We start from the raw sequence: 26656 nt of genomic DNA on the forward strand, positions 1-26656 counted from the left end.
AGAAGCCCCGAGAGTCGGTCACTTCAACCAGAAGTCACGATGTGAATCACGACCCCCCCCCCCCCAAAAAAAAGACTTTCGACTTGAGTTCGGTAGCTACGACATTTTTTTCCTTGACAAATCCGGCACTCTCGGCGACTTTTCTTTTCATTCCCGCTCGGCCCCGAATGCAGAAGCGGCGGCGGCGGCGGCGGCGGCGGCGGCGGCGGCGACGGCTTGCGCCAAAGTCAACGCAGGTGCTCCTCCGCTCCCGAAACTTGTGAAACACGGAGTTATGTTAATTGTTTTGCAGCTAATGGGTGGGGTCTTTTCTCACACACTTGATGAGATTTTGGGCCTTAATTATGAGCCTGAAGCAGACTCCCCCCCCCACCCTCCCCCCCCGCCAGCCGAGCGCATCCAGCTGAGTGACAGCTTTAAGTGTCCCATTAGCACTGCTAAAAAGGAAATGATGGATGTCTTCTTGTGTGATACTGGCGACAATGTCTGTATGTGAGGGGTCCCCAACACCCCCCCCCCCGCATTAAAACTCATTCGGCAGTGTACCGTGGAAAGTTTAAGGAGAATTATTCGCACCCCTAGATATTGAAACTTTTGCCAACAAATCAACACCTAATTTCCTCATTGAATGTTTCTCAAGATGGGAAAAGACAGAAAAAAAGGATCTTTGACCATTCCTCCTTGCAGAATTTTTGATTCTGCATCTGGTGAACTATTTGGACAATTCTGAGTATGAGAGCTGGCTTTCACGATTAAAACAAAAGAAAAAGAAAAAAAAAGAATTCAGGCCCGTTTAGACAGTGGTCGCGGCTCTCCGGTTTGTGTTTCGGTGTTGCCGGCAAGTCTGAGCGTCCAGACAGACCCCACCCATCCAGCTTCCCCGACTCCCCCTCCACTCCCAAATACACAACAATGAGCCACGCACGAAAAAACCCGCAGTCGACATGAACAATTAGCTCTGTGTCCGACAGAATATCCAGACTTTGGGATTATTGCTTCCGCGTTCAAGGCTAATTATAGCAGGCGACACATGTGCAGCAATGTTGTTCGGGCAACGGGCAAACAGACTTCTTGCATCCCCCCCCCCACGCCCCCCACCGCTGCGAGTTCTTCGCTTCGGTTTGTTTGTTGAGGTGTCCTCGGCCAAGTCCTGCCGAGATAAACAGGAAGTGTGGAACTCGAGTCCTGCTTCATGTTGGTCTCTAAAGTTGCCTGTCGCGGGTCCATCAGAGCCTCTTTAAAAAAAATTTTGGGATAAACAAGGAAGAAGTTCCAGGGAACAGAACGGCTTGCGCGCTGACCCTCCCTTACACAACTTCTGAGAAAAGAAGCAGTGTGTCGGGTGGAGGTTGACAGGGGTGGGGGGGGGGGGGGGGCTGGGCTGCCAAAAAGCCAGCGAGACAGGCGACCCTTCTCTTTGAAAAGTGTGCCAAAGAGTTCACAGTGAAAGACAACCTCCAACCCGCCCCCTCCCTCCGAGGAACACAATAGTGGTCTTCAATGCTTTCCATCTGTGGGCCACCGAATGCGCGTGTCGCGCCGTGGCTGCGTTATCGTTTTACGGCGTCGTAAAACTATTCCTATTGTGAGTGATGGGGCACTCTAGTCGAGTAAAACAGGTGTCACTTGGAAATCCCTGACCGGACAACCTGAAACAACAGTTTTGATTCAAAGCGCGGGGTGGGAAAATACCGGTCCGTCATGTCAGGCTTGAGGTGTTAAAAAACTATTGAGATTAAAATACACAGACTGTAGAAAAAGTTATATTTGATAGTTTTAACCCCACTATAAAACGCCTTTAAACCTTTCATGCACCCTGTAACTTGATAACCTGAGAAGCTGTCAACTGTACAGCGAAACTCCTCTACAACGAAACTTACATGGGCGAAAATACCCTCTAGTGTGAAAAAATCTTCATGCATTAACACCATTCCCACTTTCCTGCCCCCCATACAACAACCCCCCCCCCCCCCTGTTGCGTTATACGAAATCTTTTTCTCTGCTCTTGCCTCGCGACGAGATTCACTACAACGAAGTCCAATCCAACAGCGTCCTCGACTGCTTCGTTCGGAAACGGCAACAGCAACCACCACACTGGTTTATCGCAGTAGTCCAGGAAGTATTTGTTCACACAGTACACATTGTTTGTGTATGTGTGTGTTTACATCTGAGCTCAAATTTGCTACAGTGAAAAACCCCCTGTTGTGAAAAATTTCTTGCTGCAAACATGATTTCGTTGTAGAGGAGTTTAACTGTAGTAACCGCTGTTTGAAAGGGTTAAAAAACACACACACACACACACACTCTCAATGTATTTGAACACATACAACTATAAAATGTATACCAAATACTGTAGTAATGTGTCTTTGTATTGGATAATGAGGCTTTAAGAGGCGGGGCCTGGAGGCCGTAGCGTGTGACAAAAGCGAGTCTGTGTGTGGGTGTCTGTGACGGACAGCAGCTAACTGTGCGCAGAGTGTGCTCATTGTGGTGCGGCTTTATTGTTTGTCCAATAAACAGCTGAAAAGTGCCTTCGAGATGGCAACTCTCCTTTCCCACCCGCAAGAGCATTACAGAAAGTGAGACTTCATTCTTCAGTATACGAGCTTTGTTCCAGCCGAGGTCCAAAATGAAAACACGCCGTTTTGTTTTCTTTTTTGTTCGCCTTGTTCGGAGGTTTCGAACATCTTGTAGCCGCCTCATCAAAGCTTAAATTCACAACAACATCTGTGTCAGTGGAAGTCAAAAACAGTTCCCCGCCCCCGCCCCGGAGGAGTGACGTGAGACCAGATGAGGCGGCCTGATGTTGTTGCGGTCAGAGCGGCCAGACGGACACGACTCGTTTCAAGGATCGCGGAAGGGAGGAGGAGGAGGAGGAGGAGGGAAGATGGGAGGGAGGGGGTGGGGGGGGGCATGATTGATGGCTGCAGCTGTCCCGGTGGAGAGCGCAACACAGGCGAGACAGCTGGTCACCTGTAGCCCCAGATGGGACTGTGATGGAGGGCCACGGCATTGTGTTTCAATGTGGAGTTCATCCTGGTCGACTTTGAGAGGGAGGTGCTCACACGGAAGAAATAAGACGCTTGATGGGTTCGGATGACGTCTTTCGCAATATAAAAAAAACTTCAAATGTTGGTGAAAATGTACCATACAGACAGAACAATAATACTGCACACTGTATTTTATTTTAATAGTTTACCCCTCCCTCACACTATTAACTCATTCAGTACCAGCCAATTCTGGACCAAGTCTGAAAAGACGTTTAAAAACGTCTTTGGGAGTGAATGAGTTAATACAGTTAAACTTTTTCACTCTGTCATCATTTTAGACATAAGAATTCCCTTGGTTAAAATGAGATGAGCACAAAAATGCCCAACGTTGTACAAATTAACCTTTTCAGGGACAGCGGTCACTAGAGTGGACGGCTATACAAATGTTTTTTTTTTTCTCTTACATAAATTCATCTTAATGTCACAGTTGTGCATCAACCGCTACAATGGACGCTTATGTGTGTTGCCATCCAAGGTGATTATTTTTTTCCCATGTTTTAAGACAACGGCCCGGTGGATGAGTGGTTAGCGCATTGACCTCACAGTGTCCTTCCCGCGTGGAGTTTTGATGTTCTCCCCGGCCGGGCCTGCGTTGGTTTTCTCCGGGTACTCCGGTTTCCTCCCACGTTCCAAAAACATGCACGGCAGGCTGATTGAACACTCCAAATTGTCCCGAGGTGTGAGTGTGAGCGCGGATGGTTGTTCGTCTCTGTGTGTCCTGCGATTGGCTGGCAACCGGTTCAGGGTGTCCCCCGCCTACTGCCCGAAGACTGCTGGGATAGGCTCCGGCACCCCCCGCGACCCTAGTGAGGATAAAGCAGTTCAGAAAATGGATGGATGGATGTTTTAAGACAAATAAAAGCACTTGAGGAAAGAAAAACCTGAACCTGATTTAGGTTCTTATTATTAGTGCATGAAAGGGTTAAAATTGCATTTGTGGAAATTCCACCCATGTTTTGAAAGTTAAATACCACTACTGTAAATCCTCCAAAAGATATGCAGGTTTAAAAAAAAAAAAGCAACTAAATATACTTCCAAAATTGCGCATGCCAAAATACAGCTTGTGTAAAAACCTGAAATATTACCCTGGTTAACATATGATGTGAGCAAATGCCCCCAAAACTGCACAGGTCAAACCACAACGACTACAAATACCCCTACAGGTGCACTGGTTAAAATAAAAAAATGTAAATCCCTTAAAAGCTATGCAGGTTAAAATAAGTAAGATCCTGTGAGAAGTTGAAAATACTTTACAACACAGGTGTCAAACTCAAGACCCGGGGGCCAGGTGTGTCCCGCCACATCATTTTAAGTGGCCGGCGAAAGCTAATCAAAGATGACAACTTCCATGATGTTTGCTAAAATCTGTACCAAAATGTCAAATTTTCATTTGAAATAAATCAGTGAGCAAACCTCTCATTACAGTTACCGAAACAACAATTGAATAAAACGTTTTTCTTGACTGCCGTACATAGTTTCACTCATCACGGCCCTCCAAGGGAAACGGGAATTACAATGTGGCCCGTGACAAAAATGAGTCTGACACTGCTTTACAGCATTTGTAAAGCCGCTCTAAATTGCATTGAAATTCCTCCGAAAGTCGCACGGGTTAAAATAGCGCTCCCCGACCTTTTTTGCCCCACGGGCCGGTTTAATGTCAGACAATATTTTCAGGGACTGGCCTATATGGCCGCATAATTACGACAAAATAACATGATATAAAACTGTGGTCCTGCATTTTCTAAACATAATGATCGACACGAATCATGGCACGAGGAACGTCATATCTAGCTGCAAAGCTCTCTGGTCGCCGTGGTAACATTTAAGCGTGCCTTCAAAATAAAATACAGCGCACATACAAAGTGCATGAAAACTACGAGTCACCATCGCCGCATATTATGTGGGCTTGGGGCGCGGGAATTTCCCGTTGAGATAAATCCGTATTTTAAATAGGACTCCGGATATTGTCCATTAAATGTAGCTTTCTTTTTCTTGGAAGTCGTAAGCTCCCCGTTTGTTTTTTACTCCTTTTGCTAGCTCCTGCGTTTCATTTTAGCGCTAACCTATCACGTGACCGAGAAGCGTGCCTTCACCCGCATCGAGAGTGACATATTGTCGACGGATGTAACGGAGATTCCGGTCATTCTTCAAAATAAAACATCATTCAGACTCAGTCATGGAAGTTGTTTCATCTTTATGTGCGGCCCGGGACCAAGTGACCCACGGACCGGTACTCGTCTGCGGCCCGGGGGTTGGGGACCGCCGGGTTAAAATACAACCCTCAAAAGTCGGATGGGTGAAAATAATCCGGCTCAAGGTCCGGGTCTATTTAGGAAGGCACCCGGGCCCGCACCCGGAATGGAGTGGGCCTATTGGTGACCCGAACGGCAAGTCTTGCGGCCACCTCCGGATATCGCGGCCGGCCTCGGAGTCATAAATCGTCCCGACTCGCGCCACCGTCGTGGCCGTCCCTCCGAGACAAAAAAATGCTGCGTACTCAAAGCTCCCATTCATTGGCTAACAAACGAGCACTATGTCCGAGTCGCCCTCGCCGCTCGCCGCATACTGTACGCGTGTTTTCTCCGCTCGGTGCCTTTGGGCTTTAAGGCCACAACACACTGCCAGTTTTTGAGTGCATGTCTTCTTTTGTTTATTTTTGGGCGACTTGGCTTTTTTTGCGCTAATGCATTCTGGATTGTCTCTCCCAGGACGTTTGTTGGATGTTTTATTCATACGACGTGATGCGCTATGGACTTTTCTCTGACACAATATTATTGATTGCTTAACAGAGCGTCAAACGGAACGACCGCGCTCACGGCGGCAAGAGCTAAGGGACAAATTCTACGATTACGGATAAAAATGACTGCTAAATAAGCACCGGGATCAATTCTCATTACATTTTGGGGAAACGTGTTGTTATTCAAGCCGAATTATGTCACACGCGCAAGAACTGGAACATTTTTTTTTTTTTTTTTTTTTTTTTTGCCAACCGGCACATTGACTTCCTGCCGACGTGCGATTGATCGAGCGATTAATCTCCGGATGCCAAATTGATTTTGCTGTAACAAGCTCGACGCAGGCAAACATTCTTCCAATAAGGAGGAGATCTATACGGATATATGATGAATGTCGATGGAAACGTACTTTCGGGACAACGAAGGAGTGGCTCAAGAAAAAGCGGCGTTTTAAGGTCCTGGAGTGGCCGCTTCAGTCTTCAGACCTCAACCCGATCGAAAAGCATTGGAGGGATTTGCCGTACTTAATATAAATGAATCAAGTCAAAAATAATAAATCACAAGCTACACTTGGAATCGTTTTTTTCTTTGACCCGCCATAAAATTGCCAGAATTCTACCGTCAGCGGTATATAAATATAGAACATTTATGGCTCTTATGGCTTCTTGCAATGCTCAGAAATCAATACAACAGCAAAGGCCTTCTTTTTGGCGACTCGGCGGTCCTAGCGAGGATATAAGCCCGGCCGAGTGTCATACAACAAAAGCGAAACGGCTCATCAGTTTTTTTTCCCCCTTTACTTCTGCCCTCCACCCGGCCGCCTCCCCTTTCCTCACACTTCCTGGTTGAAATGTTTACATGCGACACACGTGCTTTCAAAGAAATACGAGAGGCCACCGAAGCACGGGAAGTGCCGGTCGTGAGCAACTGCTGTGGCCGATACTGATAACAACACAGTTGCAAATATGTTTCGCTTACTATCGATGGAAACAGCAGTACGAACAGAAGAAGTACGTTTTAAAAAGTACAAAAATAATGATTTTATTGCTATTGTATAGCACAGAATATATTGAGAATACAGCGGTACCTCTACTTATGAAATGAATTGGTCCTGGAAGAAATTTCTTAACTCGAAAATGTTGTAAACAGAGACGGGTTTTCCATGTAAATGCCCTAATTGGTTCCAAGCGCCCTTCCCCCTCTCAAAACAAATCTGACAAAAATGGTTCCAAAAGCATAAAAATACATGAAAATATGTAACAAATACACGTTACAATTAGATTATTGCACAATAAATGAGAGTTGTGCATAATGTAAAAAACAAACAAACAAACAAAAGAGTTAAAAATAAAAATGGTCATTTAACTTTTAACTGCGTCCTCGTCATTTTTGCCCTCTTTATGCTCTCTCTCAGAAGTGTTTTTTTGTAAAGAACGGATCCACGGACGTTTGCTTTTATCGGCTTTTTAACAATCCTTCGAAAATGTCCAAGGCCAACATCAGCATAGTGAGCGATCGCCGAATCGGTCGACACTTTTTCTGTGCGATTCACATTTACGTAAAACTATCGGAACGCCTCACGGCACGAGGGGCGAACGACGAGGACGCTGCATAGACAATTGTCTATTGATTTATCAATCCACACAGAAAGACACGTAAGGTCGAGGTCCCTCTTAGCCAATAGGATGCCAGGTTGATGCTCGGTAATAGCCAATGGCAGAGCAGCTTTAATTATGTCGCATTCAGGAACCTCGGAGCGGCGAGTTGCCCAGACTGTATTTTTACCTTTGGTATCTTGACACTTCTCTCGGAACAAGAGACAATATCTTCCTTTTGAGGCGTTTCGTAACTTGAACATTTCTGAAGAAGAGACCTTCGTAAGTAGAGGCACCGCCGTATAATTTTTTTTACTATTTCGGTCGACACTCCGCGGTTGTGAAATCGTTCTATCGATTATTGATGAATGGACGACTATTTGTATACAAGCCATCAAATAGTAGATTCGATTTTGATCCTCTTTATTCACCGGGTTACCGTGTCTAATGTTGTCGTGGCAACAGGCTTTCGCGTCAGCCTGTTGGAAGTCCCGCACCGCGTCACAGGACGAAACCAACGAGTTGCGATACTCCCGTGCACTTCCTCTTTCTTTTTTCTCTCTCTCTCTCTCTCATCAAAACGTCCCGTGTCGAAATAGCAAACTGCTCGGAAAGAGATGAGACGGGAGAGTTTACGAGGAAACGCGACGGCTGGCTTGATTTGAAATGATAACCTTTCCTGGAACTCTTCACGGCGGGGGCTTGAGATGAACTTTACCGGACGCATGAGTCGCCGATCCGTAGAAAGGAGCGCCTCGCCACTGACGGGCAAATCAGCCATCGGCCGCCGTCGCACGCCGATTTGTTTGACTTGTCTTATGTAAGGCGGTTATTTGTGCTCATGAAACGCACGGAGGGAGTCACGCGGCGCTGTCGTCGGCGCCGCGGAGCAACACTCTTGGCAAAAAAAGTTGGAGCTAGCGGGCTTTGGAATTCCGACAGTGATATGCGGCCGGGCTGCAAACCCAAATATGAACTTTGACCAAAAACAAAACAGCACAGTGTAAACGATGTTAACGGCGTCCAACTTAGTAACAACAAGACGGTTTAAAAATCAACTTGTGCTTAACTCATTCAGTACCAGCCAATTCTAGAACAAGTCTGAAAAGACGTTCAAAAACGTCTTTGGGAGTGAATGAGTTAATGTCAGCCAAATGCCTAAACCATGTCTGCTAGCCATCTTTCTGCAATCATTTCTACATTTCCTTTCCACAATAAGTCCCCTTGAAGGGCATTCCAACTTCTGAAAAAAAAAACTGCCTGAGAATATGAGAAAAAGGACGAGTAGTTGTGTCGACTGAGTCCACACATGCGTCCCCCCCCAATGGCCCCTTTGGGCGGACGCAGGTTAAAGCCCGTTTTAAAAAGGCTCGTTTAATGCCGAAGGAAGAAGAGGGGCGCCGCATACCCAAAGCGCAGGGAGGTGGGGCGACTGACTCACGGCTGGGTTCCTCAACCTCCAGAAGTAAGCCCCTCCCCACCCCCCCGCCCCTACACCCTCCAACCACCTTCCTCCGCACTTGCAGCTGAACTATTTTTTTTTTTTTGCATCGTGTCTGCAAAAGTGAGAGTACATGAGGACACGGTTTGGCTGAGGACAGGAAACGAGCAACCCCCCCCCCCCCCCCCGACCCCCCCTTTGCGGGATGGATGGGCAGAGGGAATAGTCGAACCCCACCGCCTTTCTCTTTCTCCTCGTGTGAAGGACAAGCCCGGCGGGGTTGTGCTCCGACCCTGGCCGATTGTGTACGCCGCCTCACACAAGAAGCAGCCCCCCCCCCCCCCCCACCTCCCTTGCCATTAATCACCCATGCAGGTCTCTCACTGGTGAACACAAAGACCCCACACGCCGACTTCCACTCGTGCAAACACACAAACAACACGAGCACAACGGAGGCCGCATGTGTGATGGAGATTCCTATGCACGCCCCCCCCCCCCCGAATGCACGTCGTTATTTTTCCCCGGAAAGGAATGTTCAGTTGGAGTCCATCCAAGAGCGCGGCCTCCCGTTCCACTTGGCATCCACCGAGTGAATTTGTTGCTTCAATGCTGAGATTTCAACAAAAACGGCTTTTGATATCATTGAAAGCGGACCTAACCCCCCCCCCCCCCAAAATAATGATACCATGAGAATAAAGGCTAAATAGTAAGAGAGTCATAACTTTGCGAGAAAAAAATGGTGTCATTGTGCAAGAATAGGTTGTGATAGTTTGAGAAATAAACGTAACCTTTGCGATACAATGACATAAGAATAAAGTCATAACACTTGCAACCCCCCCCACCTCATAATTTCAATATTGCAAGATGAAATTGTAGTTTAGTCGTGCATTTCAGTATAAATACAGGAAAAAAAACATGTGTATAACCATTCAAAATAGCTTGACAAGAGTAAGATGGGGGGAAAAATTTGGTGCATCATAAGCATTTCTACCGACAGGATGTTGTCATTTTTCATATTTTTCTTTCCTCGAAACAGTCCTTTTTTCCCCCCCAAATGTTTAGCACAAAGCAATATCTCAAACGGCACGCTTTACATGGTGTTGCATCCCCGATCTCATGTTTGCAGCATGTCCAAGATATATGTGATCTAACAAACACGAGAATCCTCACACGAGTCGAGTGGCCGATGTTTTCCAGGTCATTTGGTCGAGGAATCCCTGCAAGCAATTCTATTTCCATCGGCTGCCTCGAGCGCACCGAGTCCATGTGCGCGCACTGCGTCGATAGGAGGAGCCCCGGAAAGGACGCGGCCGATGTCATTCCCCGTATTAGAACGGACACAACCCGCCAGCAGCACGCTTTTCTCCGCGACATGACGAATAATATCATTAGGTGTCTTTGCATGAGGGAAATCCTGACAAGCGGGGGGCAAAAAACACCACGTGAGGCATCTTTAAGGGGATTTCAAATACGAGAACATGTGTTGGAGGATGACGATAAGGCAGCAAAATGGATTGATTGATGGAGCAATGTGGAGGTGGAAAGCAGAGCGGTAAAAATGTGCAATTGAGAAGACACTCATCAATGTGTGTGTGTGGGGGGGGGGGTCAACAGCTACATAAACCTCCGTGTAACGAGCAATATTTGAGTACTGGCAAAGAGGTCGGTGGCGCGAGGCGAGTCACGCATCACATGTTGACTGCATTACAACCCCCCCCCCCCCTCCTCCCAAACATTAAAATATCACGAATGATGGCCGGGCACCTCATTGTCTGGTCACGAAGCTATAGCGCCATCCCTGGTCGTCACGGTAATGAAATCTAATTGGCATTGGTCCAGCAGTATGACACAGGATGGTTTACTTGTAACAGGGCCAAAAAAAACGGACTGATTTCAGCTCGACAAGAAAAAGGGTACTTGGGGTTGATCTTTGCTGTACTGGAAGTCAGACGAGTTAGGACACCTTAAATTGTGAATTTCTTGAAGACAACAAATGAAAAAAAAAAAACGACTTAAGTCTCTGCTGACCCTCGTTAACAAACTTTTTATTATTGATTTATTTTAGAATAGAGCGCTCGATTTCGTCGTAAGAGATTAACGGTGACGGAAGCACCGCTGTGTTATCTTTCACGTCACGACACACGACTTGCGCCGTCCCAAACGCCTTCGACACAGACACGCTGGCTCATCCCTCATCTGTGGAATGGGATCCCAACAGATTTTTATGTACCATAGCTCGCGCTGACCTGGCCCTTCTGTCAAACTTTAAAAGTCAATGCGGCCCCGAGCCAAAAAGTTTGCCCACCCCTGTTCTAAACCTAAACTGAGGGTGTACAAAATCATTTGCAAATAAATATATAATACAAAAATGTCGACCGACATATTGTGTCCGGTGCAAACAAACATAGCGTATAACCAAATCCTCCAAACTGAGCTTTGCGTCAAAAATAAGCTTTACGTCCGACACCAAAAAAAGCTTTCAAAACATTTTGTGCACATACCTCAGGTCAAAAGTTTCCAACATGTCTGTTTCTTAGCAGGAATCGAATTCGCTCTGCGCAATTGTCAATCGAGTAGTCGGAAAAGTTATTACCGGTAAATATAGATACCTCTCTGTCCGCAGCCGTGTTGTTGTGGAAGCAGTGCATGTCAGCTGAGCAACAATTAATTTAATGACATGATAGTTACTATTGTATGTAGGGGTGTAGATGCAATGTGTGTTTAAATGACGTGAGGATTGACAGGCTCGTCCGCTTGAAAGGGGCTCTGGATCTTTGCCCGACCTAGCTGATCATGTCAATGGCAGAGAAGCTCGGTGAGGAGGGGCGGTTATTATGTACACTACAATAAGCCTCAGAGTTATGTAACGGACGCATATTTACAAATAAGGAGATAAAGTACAAAAGATACCACCTGTTCAGTAGGCCGGCAAATATTTCGATACAAACAAGTCAATTTGGTACAATAGTCTCCTTACTCGGACACAATGGTTGAAGAGTCCCGTACCGCTAAGTGTTTGTTTGGCAAGAACCTGTGCAATGACCTGCACGCTCACATGTATGCTAACGGCACGGTCTAGTTAATTCAAACAAACAAACAAACGGTTGCTTATGGATTCAAGAGCTGCGCTTGGGAAGATATGATCGGGCAGCAAGATATTGATGCCGTCGATATGAATATAAAACTAAAAGCGTGCTTGCCCGGCACGCACACGAGCGGCCGGCGTTCATAGAGTGGAGAGAATTTAATAAGGCGACGGTAGCCGGAAATGCCTAACTTATGAAAAAAGGAGTGCCTCTAAAAGCTTTGACAAAGCAATTTCAAATACAGACTTAATCCAGCGTGACAATATCGTTTAGATTGGGGCTCTTTCCCAAATAAACTAAAATGTATTACAAATTACCATAGCATGAACATTTGATGTCGATAAAACTTGAATTTGCTATAAGAACATAATCCAATATCTAGTGGCGTGTTTAACTCAACTCAAATGTATTTCTAGAGCACTTTCAAACAGCCATCGCTGCACACAAAGTGCTGTACATGGAGCAACTCACATATACAACAGTAAAGCAAAGCAACAAATCAGTAACAAAGACGGTAGAGAGCACCAAACAGTATAACTAAGATCATAATTAACCCTTGCAAGGGACTGATAGTAACCAGGCCTTTGTGTGAGTAGCTTAACATTAGATAACAAGAGCAAATTAGCCATGTTAGCTAACCAGGCTAACCGTAAAAGTGCCGAAATAGGCCTAGCGCTTGTGCGAGAGCTTGTCTTTATTTATTTTTACGTGTAATACAAGTGCAGTACATTGCCAACCTTGGAGTAGCCCGTTGAATTTTGTCACCATCGTTTGTTTTTGGTTTAAACAAAACCAAAAACAACGAAAAGAACTGAAGATTTTCCGTCGGTGTCAATGTGAATGCCCATTTGTCGAAATGATCCTTTCGCTTGGCAAAATTGAATTTGAGTGTTTATTTGACCAAATATTTATCCACAGTGGCTTTTTGTTAAGGTGTGTGTGTGTGTGTGTGTGTGGGGGCGGGGGGGGGGGTGTATTAGAGAAATAACATGTTTCCTTTCTGTCTGATTAATGCATTGGTGGCAGATGCTGAGGGGATTAGACCTAGATTAGTATCCTTTCCACTGACTGTTTTCCTGCCACACTGCCTTACCGGTGCTCCCCTTTTCAGAAACAAACATGATCAGCTTTCCCCTGTGTTTTAAATATTTTTGTTTTCTCATTTGTCCGTCGCTCGAAGGTTCTACTTGTTTTCGACACGCTCTAGTCTGCGTCTCAGCCACGAAAGCAGGATTTATGCCACATGCTTCTAGTGACACAATTCTGATTTGTTTGCTCTCCAGTGGCACAACTGACAGATGCGTCAAGATGGATTCACTCCAGCCATAGATAAATAGCTCCAATGCTAATATGCTAACCGTTGTTATGATAACGTGTAGCAAATTAGTAACCCGACTTGTCAACGTGCTGCCATCAATTTGTCTCGGCGCTTTCACGACGCTATCCGCTATCTGCCTTTGACTTATTTTATTTAAACGGTACTTGATTACATGGCACAATGAACATATTGTGATAGGCATTTACGAGTTAGCAAAACAACTGTTAGCATAATAGCGATTTTTTTTTCACAAGAGTGCCTGGCCCCAGGGCACAGTTTTAAATCTGTATCAATCTGCCTTTGTGTTTTCTGTACTCGGAACACCATCCCGCTACATGTTAGCGTGGGACCTTTTAGCATTGTGGTAAATAGCCATTCCAAATTGTACCATCGTAATGCTCTCCTTTTGTTGTGGCAAAATCTTAAAGTGGTTCTACAGGGAAGGCCAGCTTCGACCAAAGCTTTCAGAAATAGCTCACCGACTAAAATTTGAAACAAATTATTTTGCGATAGTTTGTCATTGCGCACTCTTTGGGCGACTTATTTGGTGCGCTCCGTCTGTAAACACAGACGGTCAAAAACTGGCATGAACATACTTTGGAATTAGGCACCTTAACCTGCAGTATGAATCCAGCCTAAATCAAAGAAACTTGAGTGGAAACAGATTGCCGCACACTATTTCTTCTTTTTCTCATTTTGGAACATAACTCGTCCTTTTTTCTTCGTAATTAACCGAAATCATCAGGCTCGGAGCCAGCACCGGAAGTCGTATTGTTATTTTTGTCGCCAAGCTTTGCTCCTCGGGCACAATTAGGCGCCTACTAAGTCGCCGGCGAGAGATAAAGATATCAGTGACTGGGCGGCCGTTGTCGAGGAACACCGAAGTCTCGGGAAGGAGTGTCCCTGACCCTCTTAACCCAAGGAGCGCTTGTTTCTCCCCCTCCTGAAACTGCACCCGGCAGCAGATGTGCGCTGGCTGGGCCTGTCAGATAATGACAAAGGATTATGTCGCCCGATTCCCACACCGGCAGCCCACTGTGTTTGCCTCTCCTCTTTGGCCACAATTTATGGGCTCTGTAGAGCCGAGATAGATCCACTATGAGCATAAGCCCTCAGAGGAATAAAGAACAGCTCTTATCCAGGGGCCTCGGGTGGGGTGGGGTGGGGGGGGGGGGATTAATCCCAATTCACGGCGCTGATTTGGGATTAATACAAATGAAAAAAAAAATTGCGAGATGTGATGGAATTATTTCTTCTGACCTTAGTTTTTAGAGTTTGTGCTCATAATTGCAGATGAAACGCCGCATTTTTTTCTCTCTTTCCTGCGTCGCCGCTCTCCATGCAGTGGTCTCGGTTTGTGTTGTGTTCTGGCGTAACCCAAATTTGAATGCGGTTAGGAGGCAATGTCTCCTAACACGTTGCTAAATTCAGAATTACATTAATTATTTGTAGGGGGGGGGGGGAATCTACAAACGTATTGTATCAAATAGAATCGTTTTGTGATTTAAATGACTTTAAATGAAATCATTACATTATACTGTATATGAACGAATGAAATATACTTTTTCATGAAGTAATCTATGCAAAATAAATGTACCGGTATATATGTATGATGTAAAATGAATATCTCAATGTATTCGAATCAAATCACATATCTTTGCTCAGGACCTCCTGTGTGGCATTTTCCTTTTTAATTTTTTTTTAAAGACTCAATGTAAGTGACAATACTCCGCAGCGAGTCCACAACCCTAATGAGGACAAGCGCTGCAGAAAACGGATGGCTCTAATTTTCCAAACATAAGAGCAAAAACGACGACCAACTGTGTTGCGCAAACCACTTTAGTTGTTTTTGTACATCACTAACCATCGACAATAAAATGGCCACAACTCCAGGCAAGAGGCAGTTTGCCAAATGTTTCCATACAGTCCGGGCCTAAGTGGAAGAGGATTTGCAGTCCAGATAGGATTAGGCGCTGTCTCTTTACACAACAGTAATGTGGATAAGGACTCGGGCGGGGCTTCTCGGCACATGCGCCACAACGGAGACCACGCAGATGAGTACCTGAGATGACTGAGCTCACTGTCGCTGCGCTACTGGCCAAGTGATTCCCACCGGACAATCCACCCAAGTTGCGAATTATGCGGGCGTACGGTGCCGCGGCCTCCTCTGATTAGTTAGGTGTCAGCCCGCTGTCAAATCAGCATCGTAATGCTTTCTGCTTTCAATCTGTTGTCTAATAACTGCGCCCCATCAACGGAGGAAAGAGCGTTTGATTGCCTTAATATGCAGTCGAACCCGTTTCATCGTGGGAGATACGTCGGGAGCCCATAGAAAAAGTCTTCAGCGGCTTATTCGAAGCTGAACAGTTTATGACTTGAGAAACCTTTAGAGGAGGCACAAACTCAAGGCCCGGGGGGCTAAATCCGGCTCGCCACGTTATTTTATGTGGCCGCCAAAAAAAAAAATCATACGTGTCAAATTGCATGACCCTTTGCTGAAATGTGTACCCGAATGTCAAATTGTGTGTGTAATGAATGACGTTGAGATATTGCATTAATTTTGTTCCCCTGTTTTCACTCACTTCAACAAGAATGGAACAAACAACAAACAAATGTTTTTAAAACGTGTCGCAAGGAAGCAGGGACAGCTCTGACGAAGGCTGAAGCGCCAGCCAGGTAAGAGTTTTTCGCTTGACCAAGAAAAGACCACTGTCTGGAAAAAAAAACAACCCCAAAACTGTAAACCTAATTTAACAAACAAATAAAAGGTTGACTTGCGTGATTTCAAAACAAGAAATGTTGTCAATTGGTTATGCACAAGTAATGCCACGAGATTTTCAAAGAAGGGCGGCAAAACGCTTCATGGACGTCCCTAATCCTGGTAAAGTGTGACTGGAATAGATTTCTTTGAACGGCAACAGTAGTGAAACAAACCGCAGGCTGCGCGCGTCCCAACGCGGCATCCGTACCGGCGCAGGTTGCGTCAGTGAAGGTTTCCCAGTGGCCCTTTGAGGGTTCAAAGAGCTCTAATCACATTAAGGCAAGCCACTTGCCGCCGAGTCCCATCGAACCGCAAAAGCTCCCCGAGCTCAGATCAGGCTGCTCACATCATTTAGACAAGACGGCATGAGCCGTTTTGCTCCGGCGTTGACATTTTCAACATTTCCTTCATTCGTCGCCCCATGCGGAGAGTATTGATCTCCGTGCAATCGGGTCCGCGCGACAAATCTCGGGCCGCACTCAGACCGATGGATTAGGAACCGAGGATGCGTGGAGAAAATGACATTGGTTTACATTCGAACCAACAGCTCAATAGCAAAAGTCTTTGAACATGAAGAGAAAAACAACGGGAGACAAAACACGACCGAGTCTTATTTAAGATCCAGCAAAGAGTCGAGGAAAGTGAAGAACTAAAAACAGGACAAAAGGAACATCGTCTCATACAAAAGAACCAATCAAGACTAAACGAGAGCAAGGACCTCAAATACAGTGGTACCTCTACTTAAGAAATTAATTAGTTCTGGAAGAATGAGAAAATTTTGTAAGTAGAGACGCGTTTTGCATGTAAATGCTCTAATCCGTTCCAAGCCCCTCCAAAATTCAGACATAAATGTTTCCTAAAGCATAAAAAATCATCAAAATATGTAACAAATAAATGTTGCAATTAGATTATTGCACAATAAATGAGAGTTGTGCATCATGTAAAAAACAAAGAATAAAGAATAAAAATGATGGTCTTTTAACTTTGAACTGCGTCCTCATTGTTTTTTAGTTCATGTTCTCTCTCAGGAGTGGTTTTTGCCTGGCGTTTTGTCAAGAACTGATCCAAGGACGCTTGCTTTTGTCGGCTTTTAACAATCCCTCGAAAATATTCAAGGCAACGGCATCGTGAGCGATCGTTCGACCGGTGAACACTTTTTTTGGGTGATTCACATTTACATAAAACTATCGGAACGCCTCATGGCCCGAGGGGCGAATGACGAGAACGCTGCATAGACACATAATCTCTCTCTCTATCTACACACCATACCTGTCAACTCATACGGTTTAGCCATAGTTCGTACGGATTTTGTGGTGAATCTTACATATATGGCCGTATCGCACAAATCATACGGATTCTGAAAATTTCCGGAGTTGGTGAAAAAAGTAACGCAGGAATACAACTCTGAACACAGTAATGCCACAAAGTAGAATGATGATTAGACATTAAGCAGACTTTGTATTATGGAGATCTACAATAAATATCATTGACAATTTCGTGGGTTTTTTTCTGCCGTTATTTTGACATATAAAATGCTTTGGCATGTTATAAGGATTTTTTGCTCTTTATAAGGATTTTTTTGGTCGTTTATACAGGTTGGCGCTCCGAAAAGTTGACAGGTATGACACACATACGGTAGAGGTCCCTCTTAGCCAATGGGACGCCAGGAAGAATAGCCAATGGCAGAGCAGCTATGAGTATATTGCGTTCAGGAAACTCGGAGCTGTGAGTAGCAGACCATCCTGTATTTTTACCTTTCATATCTAGAAATTTCTTTCGTAACAAGAGGCAACAGTTTCCTGTTGAGGTGTTTCGTAACTTGAACATTTCATACGAAGAGACGTTCGTTAAGTGGAGTTACCACTGTACGTGACACAAGAAGAACGGATGTCAGTCGGGTTGAGACGACAAGACACTGGCGGTCTAGAAAACAGGCATCAACTGCCATAAAAATAAATGAGGTCAAACAAAAACAACAACACAAATCACTGTAAAGGTCCAAGCACCTCAAAGCACCGCCGAGCGAGAAAAGAACCAGAAAAAAAATGACACAAGAAATGAAATGAGACACGGGTGAAAAAGTCAAATGGGTGATTGCTGCACAGTCCGCTTACCATGGATGTCATTCCATGGGGATGGCGGCCCCTGGGATGAAAATGACCATTTTACGATGCCGCTCCCGCGCGAACGCTTTGAATGGTCGGTAATTATCGCAAGCCGCTCCATCGGCTGCCCGGAATCCGCTCAGTAAGGTTCAATTCCTGCCTGGCTTAATTCCGAGATTTCATGCGGCCGAATTGCTTGCCGTTCGCGGGCTTGCTGATGCGTAGCGATTCCTTTCAAATCAGCCCGTGAGGAGGATTGACAAACCGCGAGCTGGTCGGATGCCACTCGCCTGAGATTACTTTTCACAAATCTTCCTCTGGTCTTTAAGATTAGGGGAAATAGTCAAGTGGTGGGCAGGGAGAGCTCTATTAAGCACACTTTTCGAGGGGAACGCGTTATGGATTTTTTTTTTTCATAGCTTGTACACAAAGAGTTGGATCTCTGGAGTGCCTGCCCAGTAAGTAGGAAACGATTCAATTCAGTAACTTTGTTGTTTTTTTTTAATAAGCCTATTTTTGAAAATAGCGGTTCTGCACGTACGCCAAATTGTTACGTAACACTGAGGTCAATTAACATAATGTCCTAACCACCCTGCCCCGCCCCAAGTGGAGTTTCTGCGTCCATGCCATGATTGGCCAGGCTGGGCGAAGAGCCAGGGCCACATTCGAGCGGACTACATACAATCATGATCAGAGGCACTGTCACGCACAAACACCCAATTGTCCTACGATCATACCAAGGCCAAGAGGTAAGCAGAGCTGCATTTCATTTTCTCGTACAGATGGTTCATTTTAGCCAATGGCGTTATCTTGTAATGAGCAGCCTTCACTTGATTTTGCCTTTTTTTTCGGCTTGACAGCAGAACTCGTAAACACATCTGGTCATCCAGGTCCTGAAGAAGCGAAGCAGCCCTAGACCAGCACACTGCCACCACCTTTGGTTGGTGACGGGATGTTCTGTTCAAATGTTGTGTTCTTCTTACGCCAGTTCTAACGGGCTTCTCCAAACGTCGTGGAGATCGTCAAGATTGTTCTTGACAAATATGGGATGAGTTTTGTCTTTTTTTTTAATCAGGCTGGAGTTCTACCTTGCGTACCATTTTTGCTCATCGTCACTGACGGCGTAGTGGTTCACTCACCTGACTTGTGTGAGGGCAGTGTGGGATGGTTCCCACTTGGTGACGATGTAAATGTGGGTGTGAATGGTGGTTTGTCTCTATACGTGCCCTGCGACTGACTACCAGTTCAAGGTGTAGTCTGTCGTCCACCCCAAGTCAGCTGCATACCTGTCAACTTTTCGGAGCGCCAACCTGTATAAACGACCCAAAAAATCCTTATAAAGAGCAAAAAAATCCTTATAACATACCAAAGCATTTTATATGTCAAAATAACGGCAGAAAAAAATCCACGAAATTTTCAATGATATTTATTGTAGATCTCCATAATACAAAGTCTGCTTAATGTCTAATCATCATTCTACTTCGTGGCATTACCGTGTTCAGAGTTGTATTCCTGCGTTACTTTTTTCACCAATTCCAAATCATTTGGAGTTGGTGAAAAAAAAACTGGAAATTTTCAGAATCCGTATGATTTGTGCGATACGGCCATATACGCAAGATTCACCACAAAATCCGTATGGACTATGGCTAAACCGTACGAGTTGACAGGTATGCAGCTGGGATAGGCTCCAGCATACCCAGCATCCTCAAATTTTCTTAATGAGCCAAAATATTTGTGATAAATAATCTCAAATCAGTAAGGAGACGCAAATATATATATATTTTTTAACGACACTGTGAGTATTCACACTCCTGTTAGCCTGTAAGAGCTTTTATTGATTTTATGGATCACTCGAGGCCAGAAAAAGCATGGCGGCACACAGGATTGACCCTGAAATCGAATCCGTTTCAAGGCTATAATGTCACTCCATGTGTACCATTTGCCCGTGCGTCAGCGCCAACAATCGTCGCTCAGTCCTTGAGTAACGTTGTGTGATGATTTACGCGTCATCTGAGAGGTGTAATTGTTGTAGAGGAGGAGCCCCCCCCCGCCCCCTCCCCCAGCTCTGACCAGATGCCAGAATTGCAGGCAGGAAATTAAGAGCAGAGTCTGTGCCAGAGGGCGTGCGTGTGCACTTCGTGATGTTTTTACAATTAAATTATTATTATTTTTTTTTTATGAAGACAGCAAGTTGGATTGTGGATCCTGTCATCCTTTCGGCGCCACGGGCCCACGCACAGGAAGCTTTTCTCGCCAAATACAGACCACCCGACCCTCCCCACTCCACTCCCCCCAGTCTTCAGGTCCCCGAGCTGAACAGATAGTGAAAGTAGCATTTAACGAACACCCAAGCAAAAATAAAACCGGTACCACTCCCACCCAGCTGCTGTGTCCTTGTCATTTCTTTGATGTTCATCAGTAAACGTGCGTGACCGCGCCGCGACCCGACTTCTCACCAGAGACGGCGCTGACCCCGCACCGTAAAACACGACACATTGTCTGCCGTGTCGGAAACGACAATCTTGATGACCTCCCGCTCTTCTTTCATGTCTCTCCATCGCGTTGAAAGGAGACATCTGCGCAAAAGCGTGCCCAGGTGTCTTACAGAACATGCCCGTGACATACTTTTGTCAAAATAGTCCAAGACAACTTTTTGATCGGATTGGCTTCCCATATACAACTGGGCTAATGGTGAATCCGGCAGAGCCTAAGCCTCGTCAGTAGACTTTCGAGACTAGCGAGTAGGAGTGATGCTCTTTGTTTTGATTTTCTCTTGACTGCCTGTTCAGTTAATTCCGTTTTTTCACGGCCCTCTGAATAGGGATCGTCGGCCAGCATGGAAGGATCTTACTTTCTGTACTTTTTTGATACATTTATTGGGACACTTTGCAGCAGAAGTAGATGAAACACAAGTAGTTGCAGAAGCAGGTAATAACCTAAAGCACACATGAATGCAGTAAAAAAATGAATAGATGTATCTTTCTGCATCACGATGTAAATATGTATAGAATTGACATTAATTAATACTTTTATTTTAACAATACATTTAATCAACACTACTTTAATCAACCACGATTTCACTATGTATTATTATCGTCATTATTTTAAACGTAAGAAACCATACATCGCAAACATATCAAGTCGACTCGAACAAAAGAACCACAAGTCCCAAAAGGTCCGACCCGGAAGTGGAGCGCCGGCACGATTAAGCCCAGCTGCAACGCAATGCACTTCGTTCAAACATCAAATTGCAGCCGGACAAACATGACAACTATGCAAAATGAGTTGAATAAAGACACCGCCGTTCTAGACACACTTTGGCCCACGCCGTCTAAATTGCCGATTGCGAACGGTAACTGACTGTGATTGCAAACACGAAGCACAACGGACACAACGCAAAGCAGACAAACAAAGCAACCGATCACGATCGAATCTAAAGCTAACTTTACATACGGTATCCGGTAAAGAAAAGCACACGCGTAGCTTACCGTTGGGCCATGCCGACGACGAAGCGAGCGTATTCACTAACGTAGCATAATGCGATGCTGTTTTTTATACGCGGCGCGAACGGTCACCTGTCAGTGGCAGCCCCGCCCCCTCTTAAAGCGACAGGTGAATCCAACACTGCCAATTTGATTTGACCAACTCAGCAGTCACACCGAAGCGCTGCTCCTTTTAATTTACGCATTGAGTGCATTTTTTTTTTTTGCACTTCCATGTTAAGCAACCCCCGTTAGCAAAAAATGTGATAGAGTCAAACCTCGGTTTTCGACCATCATCCGTTCCGGAAGGCTGTTCAAAAACCGAAACCATGTTTCCCATTAGAATCAATGTAAAAAATTTCAATCCGTTCCAAGTCCAGAAATCAACTTTTTTTTTAAAAGCATTTTTTCAACTATTTTACACCATCAACTGTATAAACGTGTAATAAGAGAGCTGGTAACAACCAACCACAAATATTTTGTATGTTTTATTTTTACCGATTTTAACATAAACATTGACGTTGTAACATCTCTCTGTCGTTTTTGTATTTTCCATTTGCAGCTACTCCATTAGACACCCTGTTGCCAGCCATCAACACCATCCATCCATCCATTTTCTATTTTTTCTTATCCGGGGTCCGGTCGCGGGGGCATCGGCTTTAGCAGGGAAGCCCAGACCTCCCTCTCCCCAGCCACTTCTTCCAGCTCTTCCCGAGAAATCCCGAGGTGTTCCCATTTCAGCTGGGAGACATCGTCTCTCCAGTGTGTCCTGGGTCATCCGCGGGGCCTCCTGCCGGTGGGACATGCCCGGAACACCTCACCAGGGAGGCGTCCAGGAGGCATTCTAATCAGATGCCCGAGCTACCTCATTTGGCTTCTCTCGACGTGGAGGAGAAGCGGCTCGACTCTATCTATCAACACTATCTGCCGGCGCATGAAATATGATCTCGGAGGTGATCGATAGGGAGCCGTCGCCACTGTTCTGCATGCAAATGCTTCGAGGTGAAAAAAAACCCAGGGGGACAAACACGGTTTAAACCGCCATAAATAAACAAACAGGTCAAAAGTAAAAATGCATCACTGGGAATACCGAAATATTTTTCGCTTACAACTGCCATCGTCACACATTTATTTCGACGGCTGTGTGCTTATACATTGCCTGCCTTTTGGAATAGTCCCGCTATTTTCCCTGGGCCTGAACAATTTTGAAAAATTAGCCAATCCCCATTTTTTTCCGATTTGAATTCAATGAATCGTTCAGCCCAAAGTTTCTACAATTGTGACAGTGATCGGGGCGGTGGATTAAGTCCCCACCGAAGGCCCGGGTACTGAATACACTCATTGAGGAGAACCGGATGCATCAAACTTGGGGCTAATTTGTCCCCGCCGAATTTAATTACCACACGCCACTTTGCAATTGAACCTTTGGACTTGTACTTGTCAAAATGGTAATTAGCATTCCCCAACCCAGGGCACGTTTAATTCTAAATATTTACTTAATGACGCCGGAAAGGGACGGTCGAAAGCCTGTCGTTGAAATGAGTGACTTTGATAAAGGCAAAGTGCGAGGATCGCTACGCTGTGCCCATATCGATTCGCGCACAAAAGCTCCGCCGATGCTCTGCGCATATCTAGGTCAATGAGGCGGCACACTCGCTCAAGTGGAGCTTCCCGTCAGATATTTAGGTCACACCCCAATTACGGCGAGGCAGAGACCAGCTCTGTAGGAAATTTCTTGGACAAAGGACACTGTTGTGCTTGTGTATCGTTTGTGATTTCTATTCATTTGGAAAATGCCAAAATGAAAAAGGGACACGTGATTACGTTATTTGCTTTTCCATTACATTTTACGGTCAAATCTAAAATATCAAATTGATAAATCTCCTCCAGGGACTACGTTTGATGATAACATTTAATTGGTCAGGTTTACGGGACAAGTCATGATGTAACAGCTCGTTTGCCGGCGCGACGGGTCAAGTGAGACATAAAGTGGATCGAAAAAGTCTACATTTCCCTGTTCCAGATGGCGGGTATTTGTGATTTACATGAGAAGAATAAATAAAAAATCAATTCCAAAAGCCACGTTTGGAGCAAAGGACACCAAAAGAACACAAGCCGTGAAGCGGCTTGTCGGTGGCATCGTGAGCCGCAGCCGTTTTTGTTCAGTTGGAACTGGCGCCTCAGTCCGGCTGGAGAGAATTATAAACAGTTGCAAGTACCGGTCCGTGTTAGCGCAACACCTTCCGCCTTCTGTTAGAGAGAAGAAAAATTGGCAGAAAAAGCCCACTGGAACATCTGAAATCAATTTCAGGTGTTCAGTTTGAATGCGATTGGTTCATTCTGAGCAAAGCCACACCCCCAGTTTGAAGCGCACTTTTGCAACCACATTTGACTTGACTTGACTTCTCAAAAAAGCAAACATGTTTTTTTTTAATTGAACATGACAGATTATCATTGACATAAACAGTTTCATGATTAGGCATGGTCTCTGCTTTTCCAACAGGGTGTGTAGACTTTTTATACAGCACACACAGCTCCTCGCGTAATCCACAATGGCTGAAAGAAGCTACAAAAAAAATGATGGCGTTGTCGACTAGTTGATTTGGTGCACTTCATCGAGTGGTGGTCATGTCTTAGGAGTCACGCGTTTTTTTTCCACAAACAATCCATAATTGTCCATCTTGGTTGGTTTGTGATGGCCTCCAACCCATGACGTATTAAAATCCAATTTGGATTTTTGATCTTAGCCCAGGGGTGGGCAAACTTTTTGGCTCGGGGCCGCATTGACTTTTAAAATTTGACAGAAGGGCCAGGTCAGCGCGAGCTATGGTACATTAAAAATTAAAAAAAACTGCATTTGTTGACAGTCCATATCAAACATCAACAGAACAAAAGCATGAACGTACTGTATTAATATACTTTTTTAAAATGACGACAGTGTTGTTGATGACCTCTTTTAGCCTGTGCATCGCTGCAGATGGGTTGTGATCAGACCAGTAGAAGTAGAGCGATACAGAGGTCCTAGGTGGTCGAAAAGATCCCGCCCCCCCCTCCCCGTGTTCTGCAACTTCAAGTCAATGCGCCACCTGGCGGTGAAATGCCTGTCATTACAAATCCAATTGAAACGAATGCAATCATTCACATCGAACCTTAATTGTGGACCGATCTTCGGCGGGCCGGATTAAAAAGACCAAGGGGCCGGATTCGGCCCGCGGGCCGTAGTTTGCCCACCACTGTCTTAGCCTAACATTTGAAGATGAAAAGTGAGTGTTGGACTCAAAACAACAATCAAAGAAGTCACTTTTTTTTCCCAATTGCCTGAATAATGCACGGGATTGGCTGGAAGCAACAAGAACGATGACAGCTCGGGTGATTGGGTTTGAAAGCGGACCTGTCTGGCCTCTATGCTAATGCTCAGGCTGCGAGACGCTCCTTTATGGCCCTCACTCCACTCAGCCTTTTTTTTTTTTTAACGTGCACGTGACATCACCATTCACGCAGCAGCCAGCCATGACATCAACGGGTCAGCAAAGGCCGTCAATCGCAAAGCAAAGCTTGGCTTTGCTTTCTAGACGCAAATCTGGCCCGGCGTGCCAAAGCTCACTGCGAGCCGAGCGCGTGAGAGTGCCGCTAACCTTATTTTACCTCTCCTGCGAGACTGAATGTAAAAGTCAATAGCGTCACACACGAGCTTGGCATGCGGTCCGCATATCAGATCGAGGCACCCGCGAGCGATGCTCTGCGGGGGAGGGGGAAGAACGCGCTTGAAAAAGCCTTTGAACGAACACGCTACTGGAAAGCAGACTTGCTCTCTTTATGTGTGTGTGTGTGTGTGTGCCAAAAGTAGAAATGCTGCAAGGTGGCAGAAGTGTTCCTTATTCGCATGACGTTTGAATGACAGATGTGGTGCATGGTCGCGAAAAAAAAAAAAGCTCTTGGCTCCCCGAGTAGTATTTTAAATTCTCTGAAGAAGGGTACGCACATATTGAACCGTTTATCTCTTGTCTCGGATTCATCTGGCCCCGTTCTCGTGTCAAAGTGAGTTCCATTGGATTTACGGATGAGAGTAAATGAAAACACTGCTCGGGAAAGATGACAACACGGTGGTGTATTCATGTTTGGTCATGTCTACAACATTGACATGACCAAAACAAAGTTTTTGTTTTTGCCACATAAACACAGCCGAGTGAATGAAGTGTTGAAAATGGAAAAATCTGCTTGACTGCCGATTTTTTTTTTCGGATCCTGCAAATTCCAAACTGTCAAGTCAAGTCAAGTCAACAGTATTTATAGAGCACTTTCAAACAGCCATCGCTGCATTCAAAGTGCTGTACATGGAGCAATTTAACATGCACAATAAACAGTAAGACAAATCGGTAATAAAGGCGGTAGAAAGCACCAAACAGTAAAACCGAGAACAAATCTAAGTCATGCTGAGTCCAATGCCAAAGAATACAAACTGCCCGCGAATGCTCTGGCTCCACCCTCGTTTGACATGTGAACAAAATCCAGACTCGCCATTGGTTCAGTCGTATACGGGGCGGGGTATACATTCACTCATTTGCACGAGACAGAGTCGCCATAAGAAAAGCAGGCAAATGACAGTACAGCAAAACAAGAAATCGAATTCTCGATCCGAGGGATCATTTTTTGATTGTTTTCAATTGTGAAAAATATATCATTTGTCGCTTAATTAACTCATTCACTCCCAAAGACGTTTTTAAACGTCTCTTCAGACTTGATCCAGAATTGGCTGGTACTGAATGAGTTAAAACAGATAAATAAATAACTAAATAGGCCTCCCCCCCCCCCCCCCCTCGTGTGACAAAATGTCAACCTTGCCATTTGCCAGAGTTCCCCAAAAAAAAAATTGGAATTCCAACTGGGAAGTGTTACAGAGCAGAGAATGAAGCATAGTGTATTGGAATTGTTGATTTTGACTAAATAGTCAATAGAAGTAAGATCAACGCATATTTTTCTATGTGGGGGCAACACTATGAGTCACAGTGATCTCCCCCCCCGTCCCCAAAATGTTATGACAACCATTTGAACAGCTCACACCTTAAACTTGTTATTTCGAGGT

General features: G+C 45.2%; 1 long non-coding RNA gene across 2 annotated transcripts in view; it reads right to left on the minus strand.

The window, feature by feature from the left end:
* Nucleotides 1-3166: 3166 nt before the first annotated feature.
* The window catches only part of LOC147187226 (uncharacterized), a 73867-nt gene continuing 50377 nt past the window's right edge, over nucleotides 3167-26656 (minus strand). The window contains exons 1-2 of one of the 2 annotated variants that reach the window (XR_015098928.1): nucleotides 8099-8522; nucleotides 3167-3853 (exon numbers count right to left, since the gene is read on the minus strand). This is a non-coding gene — a long non-coding RNA (uncharacterized LOC147187226). Of the gene's footprint in view, nucleotides 3854-8098; nucleotides 8523-26656 lie in introns of those variants that run through there. The other variant, XR_015098929.1, reaches the window with a different exon arrangement.

The sequence above is a fragment of the Hippocampus guttulatus genome, chromosome 21 (genome assembly GCF_054856545.1).
Source record: "Hippocampus guttulatus isolate MCC_2025c chromosome 21, RoL_Hgut_1.0, whole genome shotgun sequence".
In the NCBI taxonomy this organism is placed as follows: Eukaryota; Metazoa; Chordata; class Actinopteri; order Syngnathiformes; family Syngnathidae; genus Hippocampus; species Hippocampus guttulatus.